Raw genomic sequence first — 18,306 nt, 5'->3', positions numbered from 1 at the left:
GCGGATCCTGCAAGGCGTGAGCAGACCACCTGTGTGACACACCTGCGGATCCTGCAAGGCGTGAGCAGACCACCTGTGACACACCTGCAGATCCTGCAAGGCGTGAGCAGACCACCTGTGTGACACACCTGCGGATCCTGCAAGGCGTGAGCAGTCCACCTGTGTGACACACCTGCAGATCCTGCAAGGCGTGAGCAGTCCACCTGTGTGACACACCTGCGGATCCTGCAAGGCGTGAGCAGTCCACCTGTGTGACACACCTGCGGATCCTGCAAGGCGTGAGCAGACCACCTGTGTGACACACCTGCAGATCCTGCAAGGCGTGAGCAGACCACCTGTGTGACACACCAGCGGATCCTGCAAGGCGTGAGCAGACCACCTGTGTGACACACCTGCGGATCCTGCAAGGCCTGAGCAGACCACCTGTGTGACACACCTGCGGATCCTGCAAGGCCTGAGCAGACCACCTGTGTGACACACCTGCGGATCCTGCAAGGCGTGAGCAGACCACTTGTGTGACACACCTGCGGATCCTGCAAGGCGTGAGGAGACCACCTGTGTGACACACCTGCGGATCCTGCAAGGCGTGAGCAGACCACCTGTGTGACACACCTGCGGATCCTGCAAGGCGTGAGCAGACCACCTGTGTGACACACCTGCGGATCCTGCAAGGCGTGAGCAGGCCACCTGTGTGACACACCTGCGGATCCTGCAAGGCCTGAGCAGGCCACCTGTGTGACACACCTGCGGATCCTGCAAGGCGTGAAAAGACCACCTGTGTGACACGCCTGCGGATCCTGCAAGGCCTGAGCAGGCCACCTGTGTGACACGCCTGCGGATCCTGCAAGGCGTGAGCAGACCACCTGTGTGACACACCTGCGGATCCTGCAAGGCGTGAGGAGACCACCTGTGTGACACACCTGCGGATCCTGCAAAGCGTGAGCAGACCACCTGTGTGACACACCTGCGGATCCTGCAAAGCGTGAGCAGACCACCTGTGTGACACACCTGCGGATCCTGCAAGGCGTGAGCAGACCACCTGTGTGACACACCTGCGGATCCTGCAAGGCGTTAGCAGGCCACCTGTGTGACACACCTGCGGATCCTGCAAGGCCTGAGCAGGCCACCTGTGTGACACACCTGCGGATCCTGCAAGGCGTGAGCAGACCACCTGTGTGACACACCTGCAGATCCTGCAAGGCCTGAGCAGGCCACCTGTGTGACACACATGCGGATCCTGTAAGGTGTGAGCAGGCCACCTGTGTGACACGCCTGTGGATCCTGCAAGGCGTGAGCAGACCACCTGTGTGACACACCTGCGGATCCTGCAAGGCGTGAGGAGACCACCTGTGTGACACACCTGCCGATCCTGCAAGGCGTGAGCAGACCCCCTGTGTGACACGCCTGCGGATCCTGCAAGGCGTGAGCAGGCCACCTGTGTGACACGCCTGCGGATCCTGCAAGGCGTGAGCAGGCCACCTGTGTGACACGCCTGCGGATCCTGCAAGGCGTGAGCAGACCACCTGTGTGACACACCTGCGGATCCTGCAAGGCCTGAGCAGACCACCAGTGGGACACACCTGCGGATCCTGCAAGGCGTGAGCAGACCACCTGTGGGACACACCTGCGGATCCTGCAAGGCGTGAGCAGACCACCTGTGTGACACACCAGCGGATCCTGCAAGGCGTGAGCAGACCACCTGTGTGACACACCTGCCGATACTGCAAGGCGTGAGCAGACCCCCTGTGTGACACACCTGCGGATCCTGCAAGGCCTGAGCAGACCACCAGTTGGACACACCTGCGGATCCTGCAAGGCGTGAGCAGGCCACCTGTGTGACACACCTGCGGATCCTGCAAGGCCTGAGCAGGCCACCTGTGTGACACACCTGCGGATCCTGCAAGGCGTGAAAAGACCACCTGTGTGACACGCCTGCGGATCCTGCAAGGCCTGAGCAGGCCACCTGTGTGACACGCCTGCGGATCCTGCAAGGCGTGAGCAGACCACCTGTGTGACACACCTGCGGATCCTGCAAGGCGTGAGGAGACCACCTGTGTGACACACCTGCGGATCCTGCAAGGCGTGAGCAGACCACCTGTGTGACACACCTGCGGATCCTGCAAGGCGTGAGCAGACCACCTGTGTGACACACCTGCGGATCCTGCAAGGCGTGAGCAGACCACCTGTGTGACACACCTGCGGATCCTGCAAGGCCTGAGCAGGCCACCTGTGTGACACACCTGCGGATCCTGCAAGGCCTGAGCAGGCCACCTGTGTGACACACCTGCGGATCCTGCAAGGCGTGAGCAGACCACCTGTGTGACACACCTGCAGATCCTGCAAGGCCTGAGCAGGCCACCTGTGTGACACACCTGCAGATCCTGCAAGGCGTGAGCAGGCCACCTGTGTGACACGCCTGTGGATCCTGCAAGGCGTGAGCAGACCACCTGTGTGACACACCTGCGGATCCTGCAAGGCGTGAGGAGACCACCTGTGTGACACACCTGCCGATCCTGCAAGGCGTGAGCAGACCCCCTGTGTGACACACCTGCGGATCCTGCAAGGCCTGAGCAGACCACCAGTGGGACACACCTGCGGATCCTGCAAGGCGTGAGCAGACCACCTGTGGGACACACCTGCGGATCCTGCAAGGCGTGAGCAGACCACCTGTGTGACACACCTGCGGATCCTGCAAGGCGTGAGCAGACCACCTGTGTGACACACCTGCGGATCCTGCAAGGCCTGAGCAGACCACCAGTGGGACACACCTGCGGATCCTGCAAGGCGTGAGCAGACCACCTGTGTGACACACCAGCGGATCCTGCAAGGCGTGAGCAGACCACCTGTGTGACACACCTGCGGATCCTGCAAGGCCTGAGCAGACCACCTGTGTGACACACCTGCGGATCCTGCAAGGCCTGAGCAGACCACCTGTGTGACACACCTGCGGATCCTGCAAGGCGTGAGGAGACCACCTGTGTGACACACCTGCGGATCCTGCAAGGCGTGAGCAGACCACCTGTGTGACACACCTGCGGATCCTGCAAGGCGTGAGCAGACCACCTGTGTGACACACCTGCGGATCCTGCAAGGCGTGAGCAGACCACCTGTGTGACATACCTGCGGATCCTGCAAGGCGTGAGCAGGCCACCTGTGTGACACACCTGCGGATCCTGCAAGGCCTGAGCAGGCCACCTGTGTGACACGCCTGCGGATCCTGCAAGGCGTGAGCAGGCCACCTGTGTGACACGCCTGCGGATCCTGCAAGGCGTGAGCAGGCCACCTGTGTGACACGCCTGCGGATCCTGCAAGGCGTGAGCAGACCACCTGTGTGACACACCTGCGGATCCTGCAAGGCGTGAGCAGACCACCTGTGTGACACACCTGCGGATCCTGCAAGGCGTGAGGAGACCACCTGTGTGACACACCTGCCGATCCTGCAAGGCGTGAGCAGACCCCCTGTGTGACACACCTGCGGATCCTGCAAGGCCTGAGCAGACCACCAGTGGGACACACCTGCGGATCCTGCAAGGCGTGAGCAGACCACCTGTGGGACACACCTGCGGATCCTGCAAGGCGTGAGCAGACCACCTGTGTGACACACCTGCGGATCCTGCAAGGCGTGAGCAGACCACCTGTGTGACACACCTGCCGATCCTGCAAGGCGTGAGCAGACCACCTGTGTGACACACCTGCAGATCCTGCAAGGCCTGAGCAGGCCACCTGTGTGACACACCTGCGGATCCTGCAAGGTGTGAGCAGGCCACCTGTGTGACACGCCTGTGGATCCTGCAAGGCGTGAGCAGACCACCTGTGTGACACACCTGCGGATCCTGCAAGGCGTGAGGAGACCACCTGTGTGACACACCTGCCGATCCTGCAAGGCGTGAGCAGACCCCCTGTGTGACACACCTGCGGATCCTGCAAGGCCTGAGCAGACCACCAGTGGGACACACCTGCGGATCCTGCAAGGCGTGAGCAGACCACCTGTGGGACACACCTGCGGATCCTGCAAGGCGTGAGCAGACCACCTGTGTGACACACCTGCGGATCCTGCAAGGCGTGAGCAGACCACCTGCTCCACCAGGTAAATATCACTGATGGCATGGGTACAACAAGTCTCTAGGGCTAGTAGCTTTCTCAACTCTTCTAACGAATGTCTCTTAAGGTTACACACAACCAAATGTTTTCCCATAGACTTATGTAGAAACGTTATAATTTTTTTTAAAATAACTAAGCATTCAACAGCTATTACCTGTACGTGTGTGCACAGTTTGGCCTTAGAGCAGCAATAAAAAAATTTAAAATGACTAGCTTAGCCAGCTCCTTTTCCGAGTACAGGAAGCTAAACACACTTACCCCAGTTTCGCACCAAGTGTCACCTTCTTGAAAATAGCTGTGGTCACATTCAGCATAAGTCATCATGTTGAAAAAGACAGTACTAAATATAGAAAAACATGGTCAGTTTTAATAACTGGATGGATGTACATTTGAAAGACATAAAAATTTTACAGAATATCCTCCAATCACAGCCTGCAGATATCTCTCGATCTGCACTGAAGGCTCCCTACGAAAACCGCACTGTCCAAACTGGTTCTGATTTGGTGTAGTAGAACCTTAAGGGAATCCAGTGTAATCAGAAGAGAGGTAATATTTTAGTTGAGTTTTCAAATGAGCATGTATTAGGAATAAACAATATGTAGTTGGCTTGCCAAGGCTCGCTAAATACAATGTTTATTCCTTATACTGGATATTACCATTCGAAACACTGACAAATCTCCTTCCACAAACATCAGCGGTAAAGATACTATATAGACAACTGTCGATGTACAGAAAATTCAAGCATAGCTAGGTTCTTTACTCATGGTAACCACTGCCTCGTGATGTTGTTAAGAGCTGAACAGTGGGGAAGGGGGAGATAATCTGAAAAATAACTTTCATAGTTGTCTCCCTTGTCTTCATGATCGCAAAATACAATGTTTATATCTCATGTTGTTGTGTACAGAGCTAAACAGTGGGGAAGGGGGAGATAATCGGAAAAATAACTTACATAGTCTCCCTTGTCTTAAAGCTGCCCATGTCACAGGTTATGCAAAAAATGTTTTCCCGTAGAGGTGAGGTGAGGTGAAATTGGGTTTAACGTCGTGTCCAAGATTATTGCACTTATATAGCGACGTGCATGCACGTACTAGTCTGGACTGATGCCGATTTATAGTGCTAGCTCACTGAAAAACCATGCCGCAGTTTAACATGAATACCCCACTCAGACACAGTATACTGACTCCGAGCCGACCAGTCCTTGTTTTAGCCCCTTAATGTCGAGCGCCAGACAGGGTAACAACAAGTACCATCTTTTAACGTCTTTTGGTATGACGCGGCCCGGGGATCGAATCCCGGACCTCTACCACTAGACCACGGAGGCGGCTTTTCCCATAGATGTTTATTGTGAGGTCATATACTTTTTTCAGTGAATAGGCATTCAATAGCCATTGCATACATGTACAAAAACGTCTCCACAGTCTGGTCTGACAATTTTAAAAAAATCACCAATTTGGGCAAGCACAGCCAGTTCTTTTTGAAAGTACAGGAAGCTCAGCACATAAACCCCGATTCCGCACCGAATGTCACCTGCTTGAAAATATCCATGGTCACAAACAGCATCAGTCCTCATGTTGAAAAAACAACACAAAATATAGAAAAAATGGTCAATTTGAATTAGTGGAAGGATATACATTTAGAAAACCTAAAAATCTTACACAATATCAACCAACCACAGCTGCCAGATTTCTCAATCTTAATTTGATCTCTCCCACAGCGGCTGGCCGAATGACTGATTTTGATTTGGTTTAGTAGAACCTACAGGTTAGGCCTGCTGCTTTCATAGTGAAGATTGAGCACGCAGTGGGCATCCGGGAACTGAAGTTTAACAAAATTTGCTTTGTTTCTAAGAGTGAGTGAGTTTGGTTTAACGCCGCTTTTAACAATATTCCAGTTATATCACGGCGTGTCAGCTTAATGTGGGAGGAAAGCCCGAAGTGGTTCAGGTCTCAGACATTTACCACTTCGGTGAAACCCACGAGCACGGGTATGGTGCTGACAAACCTAGAAACATAATCGGGGCGAACCGGGATTCGAACCCACAATCATAGGTTTCTGGCGTGCCTAAGGGACGCAACTCTGCACAGAGAATCGCGGCGCCTTAGATGACTGGGCCACCCGTGCCCCCCTTGTTTCTAAGAAGCTACATATATGATAAATAAATCATATATTTGCCCATCTTCCTGAGGCAAGAGCATCCTCTAGCCTTTTCATCAAAGTCTTGTTTCCACCCTTGCTATATTGAGCCCACTTTCCTGTGACAAATATGATTGGACTATCGCACATATCCATAGTCCAATCGAAACGTTTCCCAAAATGAACATCCACGACTGGTACATTTTCGTATGATAGTGACTTACCGCTGCCTGTCTTTGTTCACATGAATATGTCTTTTTCATCTTTTAAACCCCCCAACAACTGCCTATGTCTTTGTGTCAGGGATGAAATCACGAATGTTTTTGTCATCTGATCGTCTAGGTCGTCGCCTTTGGTAGTCGCCATCTGTGAAGCTAAATGAGATTGTGAGGCTATACGAGATGAGAACAGCGATCTGATTGGACAAGGGGCACAACTACACGAGATGGCTCCTGGGTCGAGCCAAGAAAAGAGCCAAGAATAGAAACTAGGCTTTGATATAGGCTAGTTGACACGCTTGCCTTGAGAAGAAGAAATTTGACAAGTGCATATGTTTTCAAATGTTTTCAAATTTGTCTATATGTTCTACTACACCAAATCAGAATCAGTTGTTCAGCCTGCTCCTCTTGTTTGAGCAGTTTGAGTGTGCAGTGAGATATCTTGCAGCTGTCACTGGATGATATTGTATAAGTTCATCAACGTACATCCACCCAGTAACAGGTAATTAAAACTGTCCATCTTTTCAGTAATTAGCACTGTCCTTTTAATAAGATGACATATCCTGAATGTGACAACAGATATTTTGCAAGCAGGTGACATTTTTGGTGCGGAACTGGTGTCAGTGTGTTTAGCTTCCTGTACTTGGAAAAGGAACTGGCTTAGCCTGGCAAAATTCGGGTCAGGCTGCGCATACTTGTACACATAATGGCTGTTGAATGGCTAGTATAAAAATTATGTAATGTCACTTAGAAGTCTATCATGGGAAAACTGCCTCCGTGGTCTAGTGGTAGAGCGTCCGCCTGGAGAGCGGAAGGTCCGGGGTTCGATCCATGACTACGTCATACCAAAAGACGTTAAAAGATGGTACTTGTTGTTACCCTGTCTGGCGCTCAGCATTAAGGGGCTAAAACAAGGACTGGTCGGCTCGGAGTCAGTTTTCTGTGTCTGAGTGGGGGTATTCATGTTAAACTGCGGGAGGGTATCTCAGTGAGCTAGCACAATAAATTGGCATCAGTCCGGACTAGTACAAGCAGCCACACACACACACACACACACACACACGAACATGCACGTCGCTATATAAGTGTAATAATCTTGGACGCGATGTTAAACCCCATTTCACTTCACCTCACCTCATCATGGGAAAACGTTTGGTTGTGTGTGACCATTAGAGCTGTACAGTGGGGAAGGGGAGGTAATCTAAAAAAGCCTCACACAGTTGTCTCCCTTGTCTTCCTGAGACCTCATGTTGTAAATATCATTAACATATGTTTGTTCCAAAATTTGTGAGTGAGTGAGTGAAATGTTTCAAGTTCTTTTTTTTTCTGTCAGTAAGAAAAATCTTCCGATATTCCTGCATATTATATTTTAAATATATAGAAAGCAATATTAATTTTCAATCAAAATCAGTATCTTTGACTGAAATGTTTTCTTGCTTACTGAAAAAAAACCCAACTATTTCTTAAGTTCCTGCAATGACGAATACAACTTAAAAATCACATATTTACATCAAGGTCACAATTCGGTATTTCCAGTATTAATCAAAATCTTAACACAATGCTATGAGGCTTAGACACTTTTTGTGGTGATTTCTCTTGTGGAAGAAATTTGTAAGAGTTTATTGTGTAACAGGTTTGATGCCATCAGTGCCCCTGCTCGGGCTGCCCCCAAGATCCCCCACCCCATCCCCCCCCCCAACCCCTTCCAACCGTTGGATTCCCCTGAAGCAAACACGAGTGAATGAGTGAGTGAGTGAGTATGGTTTTAGGCCGCTTTTAGCAATATTCCAGCAATATCACGGCGGGGGACACCAGAAATGGGCTTCACACATTGCGCCCATGTCGGGAACCGAACCCGGGTCTTCGGCGTGACGAGCGAACGCTTTAACCGCTAGGCTACCCGACCGCCCCCCTGAAGCAAACGAATCTGGTAGATAAGATGAACAAACATATGTTTTCACATTCCTGTTTTTATACAGTATGTCTGCGCATGCGTTACATAATCAAACGCTTAACATCAACAATTTCTACAAACAGTAGAACAGGACTGCCATCAATGACTGGTATGCTGTAGACTTTAACGCATGAGATTCTTTACCACATAATAGGGGCAGTCGGGTAGCCTAGTGGTTAAAGCGTTTGCTCGTCACGCCGAAGACCCGGGTTCGATTCCCGACATGGGTACAATGTGTGAAGCCCATTTCTGGTGTCCCCCGCCGTGATATTGCTGGGATATTGCTAAAAGCGGCGTAAAACCATACTCACTCACTCACTCCTGTGCAAAGATAATTATTTCTTAACCTCACAATTAGTCTATTACAAAGCTGTAACCCTTATACATGTATTTACAAAGACACTACTGTACAAACATATTTGTCAACATTGGACAAATTAAAACTTTTATGCACGTGAAACTTGGGAAAACTTTCTAATTCACTTCACAATGCACAACCCACTAATCTACAAGAATATCCTGATCAAACCACATGTACCATAGTTAGGCATAAATCGAGGCTTAGACACTTTTTGTGGTGATTTCTCTTTCAAATATTATATTACAAAACCCTATGGGGAAGAAATTTGTAAGTGTTTATTGTGTAACAGGTATGATGCCATCAGTGCCCCTGCTCGGGCTGCCCCAAAGATCCCCCCCAAGATCCGCCCCTACAAGAATATCCTGATCAAACCACATGTACCATAGTTAGGCATAAATTGTAGGGATTCTACACTTAGTAGTAGCTATTGATCAAGACTTAACCATTCGTTAACTCACACTGAACGCCACTGAACGGGACGTCGAGTTTGTTTGCTTCTGCTGTGGCCGACAGCCAAGGGACGTTACTCCCTACATAGACTCAATCCGCGTTCCGCTAAAACACTTCCTTAGCCGCCAAAATACCATTCCGACAAAATTACTTTGTTCTAAGGCATTAATGACACTGTATTCAATGCGAAATCTATCAAAGAACTATTTCTCCTCCATCTCATGTCTAACTAGCATATAACCAATTTTTCGGAAACATCGATCTGTTACTGACAACTATGGCGGCAATGAACAGACATTTTGCTGACGACGGGCTTGCTGACTTCTAAAACTTAACTTCCAGACTTTCTAAGTGTTGATACATACATAAAAACATACAACATGATCTATATGAGCCCCCTTTTTCTAATTTTGAGAGCGCCCTGGGCGCTTATTACGTGGAATACGGTATATGATTTGTGGGACAAGGGGAATGTGTATCTATGCATTGATTCCTCCCCTGAAGCAAACGAATCCAATAGATAAGATGAACAAATGTTTTCACATTCCTGTTTTAATACAGTTGTCTGTGCATGGGTAAAACGCCATGGCAGTCAGGTACTGTTTACCCAAAACAAATTATGCAATCATAGGCTTCTGATGAATAACCATTTCCTGATAGTAATCTGAAGTCGTGTTTAAAACACAAATCTGTTCTAAGAAAACAGTATAAATCAACTTTAGGGGGTTTCAATCTAAATTCTTGTAATAACTGATAATCTACTATCATAAGAGTGAGTGAGTATGGTTTAAGGCCGCTTTTAGCAATATTCCAGCAATATCACGGCGAGGACACCAGAAATGGGCTTCACACTTTGTACCCATGTCGGGAATCGAATCCAGGTCTTCGGCGTGACGAGCGAACGCTTTACCCACTAGGCTACCCGACCGCCCCACTATCATAAGACAGCTTAGTCATGCTTTTACAATTGCAACAATGGCCGTGCTAGTGACAATACACCTGGGCCTCGTTCCTCAAAGCGATCTTAGCACTAAGGTGATCGTAAGTCCAATACTTTAACATAGGCTTACGATCATCGTAGCGCTAAGATCGCTTTGAGGAATAGGGCCCTGTTCATGGTAGGAATGTCTTATTGTTTTGAACTTGGTTGTTCCAAAATCAGCACATAAATATTTTGTCTCGATCAAGAGCTTCAAATTACATATTTGAGAAAGGAATGTTTATTCAGTGACAACAGGGATCCGGAAACCGGTCTTGTCCGACTGTGACTGCAAAATGTCCGATCTGAAATAGGGCCGATCGGACATTTTACAACACGCTCATGATGTCAATCACTGGATTGACTGGTCGAGACTTAATTATTTAGAGATCGACGTCTCATGGCTGGAATATTGCCAAAAGCAGCATTAAACAACAAACAAACAAACAAAGAAACAAAACAGGCCATTTCAACCATGTCGTGGGAGTCATCACTTACCACATACCAAAGCTACTGAAAGGAGAATGTTCAAATACAAAACTATGTATATAATTTACAAGAACTTTCTTATAACACATCCATCCAGGACAGGACAAGTTGCTGACCCCGAGGGAACACATCCCATCAATGGCAACCCAGAAGCTGATTGAAGCATTCATAAAATCAGTGTTACTACAGGTTACACACAACCAAATGTTTTCCCATAGATTTCTTAGAAACGTTATAAATTTTTTAAATAACTAAGCATTCAACAGCTATTACCTGTACGTGTGTGCACAGTTTGGCCTTAGAGCAGCAATAAAAAATTTAAAAATGACTAGCTTAGCCAGCTCCTTTTCCGAGTACTGGAAGCTAAACACACCACCCCCAGTTTCGCACCAAATGTCACCTACTTGGAAATAGCTGTGGTCACATTCAGCATAAGTCATCATGTTGAAAAAGACAGTACTAATATAGAAAAACATGGTCAGTTTTAATAACTGGATGGGTGAACATTTGAAAGACACACAAATCTTACAGAATATCCTCCAATCACAGCCTGCATATATCTCTCGATCTCGAAACATAGTCACCTTTCACGGCAAGCATGGGTTGCTGAAGACCAATTCTACCCTGGATCTTCACGGGTGTAAATTTTTTGCATGCAGATTGAGAACAGTCACAGCAATCCCTGGTTTGGCTGTGATATGATTGGTTGGTTGGTTTGTTGTTTAACGCCGTACTCAGCAATATTCTGGCTATATGACAGCGATCTGTAAATAATCGAGTCTGGACCAGACAATTCAGTGATTAATATCATGAGCATCGATCCACCCAATTGGGATACGATAACATACACCAACCAAGTCAGCGAGCCTGACCACCCGATCCTGTTTGTCGCCTCTTACGACAAACATAGTCACCTTCACGGCAAGCATGGGTTGCTAAAGACCAATTCTACCCTGGATCTTCACGGGTGTAAAATTTTTGCATGCAGATTGAGAACAGTCACAGCAATCCCTGGTTTGGCTGTGATATGATTGGTTGGTTGGTTTGTTGTTTAACGCCGTACTCAGCAATATTCTGGCTATATGACGGCGATCTGTAAATAATCGAGTCTGGACCAGACAATTCAGTGATTAATATCATGAGCATCGATCCACCCAATTGGGATACGATAACATACACCAACCAAGTCAGCGAGCCTGACCACCCGATCCCGTTGGTCGCCTCTTACGACAAGCATATTCGCCTTTACGGCAAGCATGGGTTGCTGAAGACCTATTCTACCCCAGAATCTTAAGGGGTCTTCAGGTTTTGCATGCAGATTGAGAACAGTCACAGCAATCCCTGGCTTGCCTTTGATATGAAGGATCACCCAATACAGTCGAACCTCACCGAGTCGAATTCATCGGGACCGGCAAAATTGTTTGAGTTATCTGGGGTTGGGGACAAACAAATCAAACTTCCTGGAATACCAATACATTCCACTGTCCCTGTACTAGTATGATTTTATCCACACATTCCATTACACCACTTGGATAAAGCTCACGAGATAGACAAGATAATTCAATAATATTCAGTTATCTTTTAATGAAGATGATTTTGTCTCATAAACGATGAACAAAATTAACATAGGCTTACGATCATCGTAGCGCTAAGATCGCTTTGAGGAATAGGGCCCTGTTCATGGTAGGAATGTCTTATTGTTTTGAACTTGGTTGTTCCAAAATCAGCACATAAATATTTTGTCTCGATCAAGAGCTTCAAAGTACATATTTGAGAAAGGAATGTTTATTCAGTGACAACAGGGATCCGGAAACCGGTCTTGTCCGACTGTGACTGCAAAATGTCCGATCTGAAATAGGGCCGATCGGACATTTTACAATACGCTCATGATGTCAATCACTGGATTGACTGGTCGAGACTTAATTATTTACAGATCGACGTCTCATGGCTGGAATATTGCCAAAAGCAGCATTAAACAACAAACAAACAAAACAGGCCATTTCAACCATGTCGTGGGAGTCATCACTTACCACATACCAAAGCTACTGAAAGGAGAATGTTCAAATACAAAACTATGTATATAATTTACAAGAACTTTCTTATAACACATCCATCCAGGACAGGACAAGTTGCTGACCCCGAGGGAACACATCCCATCAATGGCAACCCAGAAGCTGATTGAAGCATTCATAAAATCCGTGTTACTACAGGTTACACACAACCAAATGTTTTCCCATAGATTTCTTTAGAAACGTTATAATTTTTTTAAATAACTAAGCATTCAACAGCTATTACCTGTACGTGTGTGCACAGTTTGGCCTTAGAGCAGCAATAACAAAATTTAAAAATGACTAGCTTAGCCAGCTCCTTTTCCGAGTACTGGAAGCTAAACACACCACCCCCAGTTTCGCACCAAATGTCACCTACTTGGAAATAGCTGTGGTCACATTCAGCATAAGTCATCATGTTGAAAAAGACAGAACTAATATAGAAAAACATGGTCAGTTTTAATAACTGGATGGGTGAACATTTGAAAGACATACAAATCTTACAGAATATCCTCCAATCACAGCCTGCATATATCTCTCGATCTGCACTGAAGGCTCCCTACGAAAACGGCACTGTCCAAACTGGTTCTGATTTGGTGTAGTAGAACCTTAAGCCCTCAGCATGTTTACCAACTCGGTTCATGTTTATGTTTTGGTTGGTTGGTTTTGTTTGTTTGTTGTTTAACGCCGCACTCAGCAATATTCCAGCTATATGACGGCGGCCTGTAAATAATCGAGTCTAGACCAGCTAATTCAGCGAGCCTGACCACCGGATCCCGTTGGTCACCTCTTACGACAAACATAGTCACCTTTCACGGCAAGCATGGGTTGCTGAAGACCAATTCTACCCTGGATCTTCACGGGTGCATGCAGATTGAGAACAGTCACAGCAATCCCTGGTTTGGCTGTGATATGATTGGTTGGTTGGTTTGTTGTTTAACGCCGTACTCAGCAATATTCTGGCTATATGACAGCGATCTGTAAATAATCGAGTCTGGACCAGACAATTCAGTGATTAATATCATGAGCATCAATCCACCCAATTGGGATACGATAACATACACCAACCAAGTCAGCGAGCCTGACCACCCGATCCCGTTGGTCGCCTCTTACGACAAGCATAGTCGCCTTTTACGGCAAGCATGGGTTGCTGAAGACCTATTCTACCCCAGAATCTTCACGGGTGTTCATGTTTTGCATGCAGCTTGAGAACAGTCACAGCAATCCCTGGCTTGCCTTTGATATGAAGGATCACCCAATACAGTTGAACCTCATTGAGTCGAATTCATCGGGACCGGCAAAAATGTTTGAGTTATCTGGGGTTGGGGACAAACAAATCAAACTTCCTGGAATACCAATACATTCCACTGTCCCTGTACTAGTATGATTTTATCCACACATTCCATTACACCATTTGGATAAAGCTCACGAGATAGACAAGATAATTCAATAATATTCAGTTATCTTTTAATGAAGATGATTTTGTCTCATAAACAATGAACAAAATTAACAGATACTAGTGATGAAATACATTTGCATGCAGCACATTCTGCATCAACATTTGAAACACATTCGCAGATCAGTAAATTGTCAATCAACATTTGAAACACATTCGCAAATCAGTAAATTGTCCATCAACATTTGAAACACACTAGCACTATCCATCACTTGCTAGATAAAGGTGTTAGGATCTACATCGAAACGTTGCACTAATGTTAATAAAGAAGTTGTTCATCCATAGAACTTGTCTTACTTCATTTGAAACACATTTGCAAATCAGTAAATTGTCCATCAACATGTGAAACACATTCTCAAAATCAGCTAAATCTGCATCAATATTTGAAATACATTCTCAAATAAAATGTGACAAAATATGTAACTACCTCAGAGTTACCATCACAAGACACAAAGGGGTGAGCCAGTCCCTGGACTGTTAGTGAGATGCAACCTGCGGACCTGACCAGTCCATCTGCCTCCTGCCATCGTCCACGACTGAGTGAGTAACTATTGCTCAATAATACATCAGCAGTCTTGCAGCCATTAGCGGAACCACCACCATCTAGTGTCATTTGGTAATCGCCTCATACGACAAGCGTAGTCGCCTCTAATGACAAGCCTAATCGCCTCTTACGTAGCGTAGTCGCCTCTAATGATAGGCCTAATCGCCTCTTACGACAAGCGTAGTCGCCTCTAATGATAAGCCTAATCACCTCTTACGACAAGCGTAGAATCCTCTAGTGATAAGCCAAATCGCCTCTTACAACAAGCATAGTCGCCTCTTACAACAAGCCTAATCGCCTCTTACAACAAGCATAGTCGCCTCTTACAACAAGCCTAATCGCCTCTAGTGACAAGCCTAATCGCCTCTTACGACAAGCGTAGAATCCTCTAGTGAAAAGCCTAATCGCCTCTTACAACAAGCATCGTCGCCTCTAATGACAAGCCTAATCGCCTCTTACGACAAGCATAGTCGTCTCTAATGACAAGCCTAATCGCCTCTTACGACAAGCATAGTCGCCTCTAATGACAAGCCTAATCACTTCTTACGATGAGCGTAGTCGCCTCTAATGACAACAAAATCAATCGCTGGATTATTAAAAAGACTCTGGAATATTGTGAGGTGTAGCATTAAACAACAAAACACAAGCACACTCTGATACAGTGTGGTCTCGTATCTTGGACCGTAGAAACAAATCCCATGTATTTAAATATGTACATATGTTGACTGAATGATTGTCAGGTGAAATGGGGTTTAACATCGCGTCCAAGATTATTGCACTTATATAGCGACGTGCATGCACGTGTATGTGTGTGTGTGTGTGTGTGTGTGTACTAGTCCGGACTGTTGCCGATTTATAGTACAAGACCACTGAGATACCATGCCGCAGTTTAACATGAATACCCCACTCAGACACAGTATACTGACTCCGAGCCCACCAGTCCTTGTTTTAGCCCCTTAATGCCGAGCGCCAGACGGGGTAACAAATACTACCATCTTTTAATGTCTTTTGGACGCGGCTGGGGATCGAACCCGGACCTTCCGCTCTCCTGGCGGACCCTCTACCATTAGAGGGTCAACGGAATGATGAAATGTCCACAGAAAACAAACGTCATAAACACAACAGTCCTCCCGGACACCGCCGCGCTCACCATGCATTCAATACAGGTGGAGTCCATTGAACACCATGCACATGTCCAGTTGTACACAAAAAAACAGCATTCGTGATTTGAACAAAACTAATTACTGTAAATCGTGAAAAATGCGAGTGGTCATTGCTCGCATTAACTAAACTTCGCATTAATGGCCCCAAAATGACCATCAACGATAGGCAGCCTCACTGCACAGCATTTTTGGGTAGGAGTCCGCAGTCATATTTATATGGAGACGCATTAATTTCAAGATTTACAGTTTCAAGAACATGGCTGACATATCATCAATATACCATATTCCACGTAATAAGCGCCCCTCTCTAATAAGCGCCCATGGCGATATTTGCTAATATATTGGCTAGTGAACAATCCCAATTAGCACCCATTCCGATTGATCAATGTACAAAAGACTTATTTATTTGCGTATAATACTCACTCGTGTGTTATATGCACCCTTAATTATGGGCAATTAAATTCTGGATAAATATATCCGTCGTATATAAACATTTCAGGCTGTCAGTATAAACCAGGAAATTTATCTTTCAACTCTCTTTTTTTCACCAAAACAATATTCTAATAAGAGCCCCCCATTTTATTAATTTTGAGAGCGCCCTGGGTGCTTATTACGTCGAATACGATATCAAGGATTTGTATTGACTACCAGTGTGTGAAAAAATCTCAAACTATTGTTGGCCAGGTGGGCTAGCGATCCTCCAAATTTCAAATTTCACTAGCTTAAATAACGGACAGGTTACTTTTCCACAACGTTCATTCTGTGAAAGCATCAATACGAAATTAAAAACCATGAGTCAAATACTATGAAGGGAGGTAACTCTGAGCTTGTAATCTCGCAACCTCGATTCATCATGGATATTAATTTGATTTTTGATGGTCTTATTGATCTACAGAAAAGGGAGAACTGTGCACAAAAATTTTCAAATGTCAATAGCCAGTCAGGCCTTGGTCATCAACGTTTGACACTTTATTGAAGCCAGAACCCTGGACATTGCGCTGACACACCAGGGACTATTTGGATGATACTATGACTATATGTAGGATCCAAGTTTACCGCTACAAAATCTGTTTAACTATATCTATAAAATCTATATAAACAAGATAATAAAAACAGCCTAAGAGGAACAGTGAGTGAGTGAGTTTGGTTTTACGCAGCTTGTAGCAATATTCCAGCAATATCACGGCGGGGGGCACCAGAAATGGGCCTCACACATTGTAACCATGTCAGGAATCGAACCCGGGTCTTCGGCATTTAACCACTAGGCTACCCGACCGCCCCCAAATAGAAACAGATGACCATGTGAATGTGGTCTTCAATATTACACAGTTCCACCGTACATAGTCCCAGGAGTTGAGTCATATTGTTTCACAAAGTTGCACAGAACACAAAGTAGTCTATATCACCCACATCCACAGCACAAATTCCCTGTATTAACTGTCTGTGGATAACTGTATAACAAAGTAAAGCTCGATTAAGCTGCCTTCTGATTGGCTATTGCCGCTTTTTACACTGGGCCTACACTTTTTACACTGGGCCTAGTTTTTACACTGGGCCTATAGTTTTTACACTGGGCCTATAGTTTTTACACTGGGCCTATAGTTTTTACGCTGGGCCTCTAGTTTTTACACTGGGCCCACAGGTTTTACACTGGGCCTAGATTTTTTACACTGGGCCTAGATTTTACACTGGGCCTACAGGCTTGAGACTGGGCCTACAGGTTTTACACTGGGCCGACTGGTTTTACACTGGGCCGACAGGTTTTACACTGGGCCGACCGGTTTTACACTGGGCGGACCGGTTTTACACTGGGCCTACATGTTTTACACTGGGCCTACAGTTTGTACACTGGTCCTACAGTTTGTACACTGGGCCTACAGGTTTTACACTGGGCCTACACTTTTTACACTAGGCCTAGTTTTTACACTGGGCCTACATGTTTTACACTGGGCCTACATGTTTTACACTGGGCCTACAGGTTTTACACTTGGCCTACAGTTTGTACACTGGGCCTACATGTTTTGCACTGGGCCTACAGTTATTTGTGCTGGCCATTCAGCCATCAGTTTACGCTCCTGAGTTTCAGACACTGAACTCTGGGTAGTTGAGTGATTCCATGGCCGCGGAATTTATGTTGTAATCTTGGCCTTGATAAAGGGATGTCCTCAGATCTTTGTTAAGAGGTAGTGAAATCTAAGATCTGATTTTAATGAGATTAGCTGAACCTGGGAGACATACCCTTGCAATATAAATTACAACACACAAGTCAGAAGCTTTTACTGCTCTCATATCATTATGGTTATCACATTTCTTTAATAATGCCTTCATAACTTAATTAAGTGCATTTGTAATAAAACTTACGCTAACACATTCATAACATATAGGTTAAGCACCAAGGCAGTAAAAATTA

The sequence above is a fragment of the Haliotis rufescens genome, unplaced genomic scaffold (assembly GCF_023055435.1).
Source record: "Haliotis rufescens isolate VD_foot unplaced genomic scaffold, xgHalRufe1.0.p SCAF_18, whole genome shotgun sequence".
Lineage (NCBI taxonomy): Eukaryota > Metazoa > Mollusca > Gastropoda > Lepetellida > Haliotidae > Haliotis > Haliotis rufescens.
The sequence above is the reverse complement of the archived record's forward strand: the minus strand, read 5'-3'. Positions refer to the sequence as shown.